Source organism: Musca vetustissima, unplaced genomic scaffold (genome assembly GCF_032173495.1).
Source record: "Musca vetustissima isolate MV318-11 ecotype Yass unplaced genomic scaffold, APGP_CSIRO_Mvet_v1 utg14433, whole genome shotgun sequence".
NCBI classification, from domain to species: domain Eukaryota; kingdom Metazoa; phylum Arthropoda; class Insecta; order Diptera; family Muscidae; genus Musca; species Musca vetustissima.
The window spans coordinates 40899-49596 of NW_026874431.1; the positions used below are offsets into that span (position 1 = coordinate 40899).

General features: G+C 35.0%; 1 pseudogene; it reads right to left on the bottom strand.

Annotated features, from left to right (window-relative positions):
• Positions 1 to 2700: 2700 nt before the first annotated feature.
• Positions 2701 to 3058, bottom strand: LOC133333724 (splicing factor 3B subunit 6-like; annotated as a pseudogene).
• Between the last annotated feature and the right edge of the window lie 5640 nt (positions 3059 to 8698).

Below are 8698 nucleotides of genomic sequence, written 5' to 3' on the forward strand. Positions count from 1 at the left end.
AAGTGGTGAAAGGTATCATATAGTCGTTCGACTTTTGAACTTTCCTTACTGATTTACTTATCAGTTGAAAGTGTGGCAATGCGTCAAATTTCGGTCTAGCCCAATATCTTTCTTTTTTAACAACATATATAATTTTAAAAGTGTTGGCAAGTTTCTAATAAAAATCACAAATTTTTCAAAATTATCAATAAATGTCATCCCTTTCTTTTATTACAAAACGGTAAACTTCACTACGATGAACGCACATGCTCACGCATTATATGAAAACTCCTAAAATAAAAAAAGTCATACGAGAGCCAACACAAGATTGCAAAACTCAAATTTCACTTAAGCACCAACCAACCGACCAGTAATGTAGGTATTAATGGACTTAAAGGCAATTCGGCATTAAAGTCATAAACTGGACTTTTTTCTTCCATTCAATTGTTGTTCTATTCATGGATATTATTCTATGCTTAACATTTTTATCTATTTTCATTTTTACGTTGCCATGTCCGAATGTATGTTAGAAATCGCTGGTACGAGTATTACCATCATTTTGATTCTTCTCTACGAACTAACTAACAAAGCTAGGAGATGGGAACAAAATTTCATGGATTTATCCAACAATGTTGTAATTTTTAGCATTTTGTTCAATTTTTATCTCAAGAAAAAAACGTCTAAAATTTCACAAAAATAACACGATGTGGATATTTGTGAAAAAGACATGCAGGATGGACTCAATGTTGTGTAGGCTGTTGAACAAAACACATTGGTGATAATAAAATAGGCAACAAGTGAATTTTGTTGAATATAAAAAATGCGAAATACCAACGCATTAGACTTCTTCTATTAAAAGATTATTTGTCATGGATAACTTTATGATGACATGTTAAAACAAAATCTGGTGGGAAGTATTTTTATTGTTCTAAGGCTATGTTTAGAATCTCTTTGAAATTTTTCCTTAATATGTATATTTTTACCAAAAATGTCAATATTAGTCTGGATCCCCAATTCTGCCTGTTTTCTCTTTTCAGTTAAATCTCATTTCCCACAAATCTCATAGCCCATGGAAAATCAAATATTTTATGGTTGCAGTTAGATTTAAAATATACCCCCTACATTCAGTTCTGACAAATGATATCACAAATTAAGTGTTAATTTGTAGTATTCGAACGATCAAATTTCAGTAAAACAAAAACATCAATTGGTCACTCAATCACAGAACAATAGTAAACAATCACTTAACTCTTTCCAATTCTTCCCAAAGTGACTACAAACAATGACATTACGCCAGCAACCCACACATTCTCATCAAAATCAAAATATCCGGGTCATCATTGTCAAAGAAAAGAGAGAAATTAATTCTATGCGGGATCAATAATCTCAGCGTTGTGAACGGAACCAAATAGAAAAGGGGTGTTTTATTGTGGAACGCACACGCCACAATCAATATTGAATATGTGGCAATAACAATTGTCATTGTTGACAACTATAAATGACAACAAATGGCAATCAACGAAATAATGTGGGAAAGGGGTGTGTATGTGTGTGAATAAATTCAACGAACTAATTGAGACAATAATTAATGAAAATAAATCCACAATTTTCCAAACATAATTTAATTTAATCGATACCGGCGCATATACAAATACGTTTAGAAAATCAAAATTAACTGATTTGGTCATTGGGCACAGTGGTTCAATATGGAGTAAAATAAGAAAATATATTGTGGATAAAGCATTCACAAAAGATGGGTTATACTATGGGCCAGAGATACAATTTCTTGCCCATAATTAGGGAAGTTGGTTTATTAAATCTATACTAATAAAAGAGTAAAGTGATTGACTTTCATAATGATTCATCAACGCCCAGACGAAGCTAGAATTTTTGGCTTTGTGCATATGTTTGTAACAGGAAAAAGGAAACGTGATAGACACATTGTAAACAAAGTACAGGTCGTCTATTGAAATTGCGAAAAATCTGTTCAGATTTAGATATAGCTCCCATATATATTTTTGACCGATTTAATGTAACTGGTGTACTAAAGTTTCTATATATCTTTCGATTTGGACGAAATTTGGCATAGCGTACTGAATTAGGTCTAGAATGATGTGTCTTAAGTTTCGGTTCAGATTAAGATATAGCTCCCATATATATTTTCGGCCTATTTAATGTAAAGGGTGTACCAAATTTCCTATATACCTTTCGATTTGTACAAAACTTGGCATAGAGTACGGAATTACGGCTAGAATTATGTGTTATAAGTTTCATGGAAATCGGTTCAGATTTAGATATAGCTCCCATATATATTTTCGTCCGATTTGAAGTAAATGGGGTACTAAAGTCCCTGTATATACTTCTATTTGGCATAGCGTATTGAATTAAGCCTAGAATGATGTGTGTTAAGTTTCGTGGAAATCGGTTCAGATTAAGATATAGCTCCCATATCTACTTCCATCCGATTTATACATTTTACCTTTTGCTTGTTATGTGTGATGAGAATGAGAGCGATGATGATGGAGTAAAAACGTAAATTTCAAATACATGCGGACAGCCCTAATAGAGGCGAATATATAAACATAATAACTTGAACATTTCTTACAATTTAAAAAGTTTTTAAACAAAAGATGGCTATCCGATTTGGAAACTACAGGTGAACTAAAAACTGCAATAATTATTGATGTGACGAAGATTTACCGCTGATGTAAATTGTAAGTGTTATTCATTTTCTGGAGTTTTTAAGTTGTATATGGTTTAGTTCATCCTGTTTCTTGTCCACCTCTAAGCGTTTGAAGGCTTTATTAGACTGGTAATACAAAACTACCAAGTATCGGTTGCAGACATTAAATCCAGACAAATTGTCACAGGCGTTCTTGGCATCGAAAATATCCTCATATACAACAAAAGCAGTGCCTCGAGTTTCCGGTGTATTTCCAACTCGTATTTGCCTGATCGCCCCGTATTTTCCGAAAATATCGTACATCTCTTCCGATGTTATTTTATATGGTAAATTCCGCACATACAAAAGTCTATTTACCTCTGGAGGTAAACGTATATTGTTACGTTTATTCATTGTGATGGAAGCGTGCTCCTCGACAAAGGACCAATACCCGGCGGCTCACTTTCGACAAATGAACAAAATGTATAGTGCGACGACTTAACTCTTTTTTTTTTTGCAGAATTTAGTCTTTTGTTTCCTTTGTCCTTTGTTTTTAAGGAATATAGAAAAATAACGCGTATTTCAAAAACTTATCGACTAAACACGAATGGTGGAAATGGTGTACCAAAGTCCCTATATATCTTTTGATTTGCACGATATTTGGCATAGAGTACTGAATTAAGTCCAAACCGATGTGTGTTAAATTTCGTGAACTTAACACACATCCCATATATATGTTCTTCCGATTTAATGTAAATTGTACCCTAATGACCCAAAGTTTGTCCGATCGATTTGCATAAATTTGTCTCATTGTCCGCAAACGGGTCTAAGTCTGCCCGAATGAATAAATTTAATTTAATTGGTTCAATTATAGATAAAGATCACACCGAAGGAGCATTGACATGAAATTTTTAGTATGCATATTTAGAATATTCCCAAAGTGGTGAAGGGTATCATATAGTCACCCAGCCCGACATTATTACTTTCCCTACTGGTTTTTAAATCGAATATACCTCTCATATATATTCTCGATAGTCCGACGATCGGTTCACATCTATATATAGTTCCCATATATATTTTATAAATTTCAAAAGATGCGTGTCAAATAAATACCAAAAGATGCGTGTCAAGCTGGCATTCAATCGGCCCACGCTCGATGATTCGATGTATACAACCATAAGTATAAATGGCACCAAAACTCCTAGGATTAACTTCCAATTAGAATTTTGTCAAATCTATAAAATTTCATTACCACCGTGCATTGAGCAACTGATAAATTGTTCTTCACATTCAGCCTCAGAATAAATAATTATGCGGGTGCCACATCTATTTACAGATTATAACAACACAAACCGTGAACAAAAATCTCAACCATTTAAATCGTATTAATTATCACAGTTTTTTCTTGTTGTTATTCCCTTTCACTAAACATACATTTGTTGTGGAGGAAATCTTTTTTGTGTTACCAAGTTTCTTCATTGGAAAACGACAATGAATTCATTCGATTCCCATGAATTCCATTTACATTTATAATTACAACGATCGAGTGTGTGTGTGAACACTCAGTTCCTTTTGGTTAAAGTAACCGTGTGTAGGGTTAAGTTGATGGTGGATGCTACATACAATTCCAAATCCTAAAGTAGAGGGGTTCATCAGCATCACCAGAAATATTCCTCCATCGTGGGTTTTTTTAAGAAATGCAATTAAAGTCATTTGTCGACATTTAAGGTAACTCATTTGCTGGGATACCCCTGAAGGCAATTGTGTTTGTGTTGGTGACGCAATTGGCAAGACAGGATGTCGAAATACAAATCACAAAAAATAACTAAGAAATAGACGATTTAAGAACATTTTTTATTCTGTTGGACAGTAGCGTAATGGGAGCTAAGGTTTTGAGCATTTGAGGGGACAATTTTTGTACGATATCTATGTTTAGTTTTAATATTTAGAAGTGCAAAGTTTGGGCCACATCTATCCAAATTATTATGCTATATCCATTTATTCAGTTTATCAGTCGGAGAGATGGACATGCATAAATCGACATGGAATTTTATTCTGGTGGAGAATATATTTCTGGGATCTCCGGTGAGTGCAAACGGAATGACAAATTCAATATACACTCCACTTTATGGAGGAGGATATAAAGATAATATACATTGTTTTTTATTGGGGATGAAAACCTTGGTATATGAAAACCCCCAAGTATGGCGTGGTAATTTTTTTTTTTGTTGGCGACAATATTATACCTCATTTGTATTCTTGATCAGAATAAAATTCTATGTCAATTTATACGTGTCCGTCTGTCTGTTGAAATCAGGATAGAGATCGCAATATTTAAGATAGAGCTATGAAATTTTGCAAAGACATTGCAAGTACATATAAGATGTTTAGTATTGTAAGTGGGATATACCGGTCCACGTTTTGGTGTAGCCCCCATATAAACGTTAACACTCAATTTTGGACACGTTTTTTAACCGAATTGGCTCTTATTTGGTATATATCAAAAATTATTATTTTTTTTCCTTTGGTTCTCACGCCTCGCTTAAACAATTCATCAAGTTTCTGGGTAGGCCCTATATATCTCCCAATATTCGCTATTTTGAGAAATTTGGACACTTTTTAAAGCGAATTAGCTGTAATTTGGTATTTTAGTTTCTCATTGAATAACACGTATCCGTACCAACAATTATTAATATTAACCAAAATTTCACATCCCCCAGTATTCGTATTCTAGGGATTTAGGACACATTTTCCACCGAATTGGATGTAAATTGGTATTTTTGGTTCTCATTGAATAACACATATCCGTACCAAAAATTATTAATATTGCCCCAAATTTCAGGTAATCCCCCATATTACTGTACCCCCAATATTTGTATAAATATTGACTCAAGTTTCGGGGAAGCCACCATATAACGGCAACTCCCAATATACATTATTTTGGACACGTTTCTCCCCCGCCAATATTCAGTTTTCAAACCGAATTGGCTGTAATTTTGCATTTTGGGTTCAGATGGAACCGTACCAAATTGACCCAAGTTTCAGGGTAGCCCCTATATACCTACGATACCTCTAAATATTCGATATTTTTTTCAATCGAATTGGCTGCAAGGACGAACCTTGTTGAAATTGGTGAAAATAACAAATAATAATAAAAGAAAATAGACCAAATTTGCTCTGTTCATAAAAATAGTAGCAAGTAATTTAAAACGAAAATAATCCAAACCAGTGAGCGGAGCAGTATAGTCGGACGGGGCCGACCATATGATACCCTACACAACTACCACGAAAAGCAAACATTCTGCCGTTCTATATTCTGAGACTGGGCAATATTTCGTGATATTTGCACCCTCTTGATCGATTATAGGTCAACAGCTCCACTTTCTAAGCCTGACATATTTTCCAAAATTTTGTTCTTGAAGTGAATTTTTACGCCAATTACTAAAATATCGGTCACTTTAGGTTTCGGTTGATTTGACCCTCGGAATATTGACCGATCATCATCTAAACAGCCGCTCTAACTATTTGGTCAGATCCCCTTCACCTTGTAAAATATGTGATGTTCTGCATATAATAATTGCCTCTAGAGCATCTAGAAAATCTGACAAAATTAAAGCTTTCGGTTCATTGCACCCCCTGAATGAAATCTCAACTTCACCGAAAACTATAGGGGCCGTCCTTGACCATAATCGGAACTTCATGTACAATTTCAAAGCGATCAGCGCGACATTTCCGTCCTCTAATGGAGTAATAGTAATACTATGCACATAGTCACATTTACCTAATTACGTATAACTCCCACATCAGATCAATTTGAAGGTCAACAACTCATCTTGGATATACCGTCAACTTCTCGGGTATATGTCCTTCAGAATAAAAATTTTGCAATTTCTCACACAAAAGTCAGGGTCCATTTGACCTGCTAAATATTGACAGATCTTTATCAAATTAGAGAAGCTTATTCTTTGGCCCGATCCCCTTCTCCATGTAAAATTTCACGATGTTCGGACCATAACTGCGACCTCTGGAGCGACCAGAAAAACCGACAAAAATTAAGTATTTGGTCCATTTCATCCCCTAAATTTGTTGAACTGGACTATTATTGGTTTTATTATATGAATATCCGGTTCCTTGTCTGAATTAATGGCTTTTATTATCTGAATATACGGTTCAACAATGTAAAAAGCCGGTTCATATTTCCTTGAACTTTATATCTCGAACCCATATCTCGGAACTCTGGCCTATGACAATTTTTTCGTTCTGGGATTATCATATACTCATAAAGCTATTTAATACACCGAAAAACGCAGATAAAATGAATGGCAATAAACCAAAATTCTCCATATAATTATTTGCAGGATCCCACTATCCCAAATGCTAAAAGATCCCCACCACAAACTACAATTTCTCTGTCCCTGTGAAATAACGAAAAAAATGTCAACTCCTTATTTGTCATTTCCGTTTCCAAGGTTCTTAGCATCGTCTTTTTGTGATTCCAAACAACGACAAATGTGTTGGATTACCAACAACCACAGCTGATGGTTTTTATTGTCAACATGTTTTCGCATTTCATTTTCCCATCTTAACCTCTAGGAATTCTATCTTAGATGGCAGTGTATGATTTTATGGACAATAATGTTGTGGGATGATTTTTTCTGTTGTTGGTGTTGTTGATGACTACAACAGACAGACAAAGACAACGACGACAGAAAATGTGTTTCCTCTGCCACCCTACCACCAACCAACCAACCAATAGTAGTCATAATTTAATAGTAATTAAAGATAAACTTTTTGTCCAAACCACAACATCGCCTCTTGCATTCGCATAATTTTCTTTGATTCATTGTAATTTTGTGATTCAGTTTTGTGAAATGCCATGCCATACCATGGCTAACTCTCTAGCTGGCTGACTTTCTGACTGACTTGCCTCAACCTCTAGCATCTATCTTGGCCAGTTGTGAGTGATGCACGGTCGAAGCGAAAGAAAAGTTTTAACAGTTTTTCTCCATGATTTGCTGTTGCTTCTCAAATCATTGGCCAAATCAACACCGAACAAGAAACACAAAAAAACTTTGCCATAAAACATATTGGTTTGCTGGCTGGCTGGATGACTGACTGACTGTGGTGGAGGACACTGGAGTGAGTATGCAGCTCTAACTGCTCCTAGCTGTTGCTTCGGTGATGCAACAAATGATAGTGCAGCTGATGCAGTCAGTCGGTGGCAAAAGTTGAAGTGGCAGTGTTAGTTGCAGAACAAGAACATCTGAAATAAATGATGGTGTTAAATTACATCGAAAGCAGCCACAAGATGAAGTGAAAAACTGTTGTGCTGGCAGTTGGAGCAACAAGTGTTTGGACAGAAGTTGGTTTTCTTTTCTCTTGGGCGATGACGGTGTTGGTGTTTCTGTTGCTTCTGCTCCTGATGATGTTTGTTCTGTGCTGTGTCTTCAAGTTAACAGCAAATCTTAATCAGTTTAAGTTTATTTCATTCGTTATACACAAATTTATTTCTATTTATTTCTTGAGGCTACGTTGCGCTACAAAATTTTTTCGGTTATATAATTTTCAGATTAGTTCATTTGTTCATTTAAGAATGCGAATCGATGATGGCAGCAGTAACAACAGTTAATGTATACCATATATATACATCATAGATTGCTTAAATCGGGGAAATTTCGCATTAAAAATATGGATATATTAGTGACATAAAAAAGTGAATGAAAATTATCATAATTAGAATTTCCTTTTAGGTTCCATGAATTTAATGTTAAATCCCAATGTAATTATATGGTGGTTATAGGGAAGTCTACCTATCCTCAATATGTGACTGTATGGTGCGTTAGAGGTAGAGAGAGTCATTGTACCTTTTGAAAATTAAGAGAGATCATCAGTTACGTCAAACTTACACTACTATAAAAAAGCAGTGAAAAAGAAAAGCAAACCCCCCTAATGTTGACGACCCCCGCAAACGTATAAAGGCCCAAGATCTGCGAATCTGCACGATATACATAATAGGCGCAGTGTTCGCTTTGGCCGATACTATTGCCTTACAGGAAA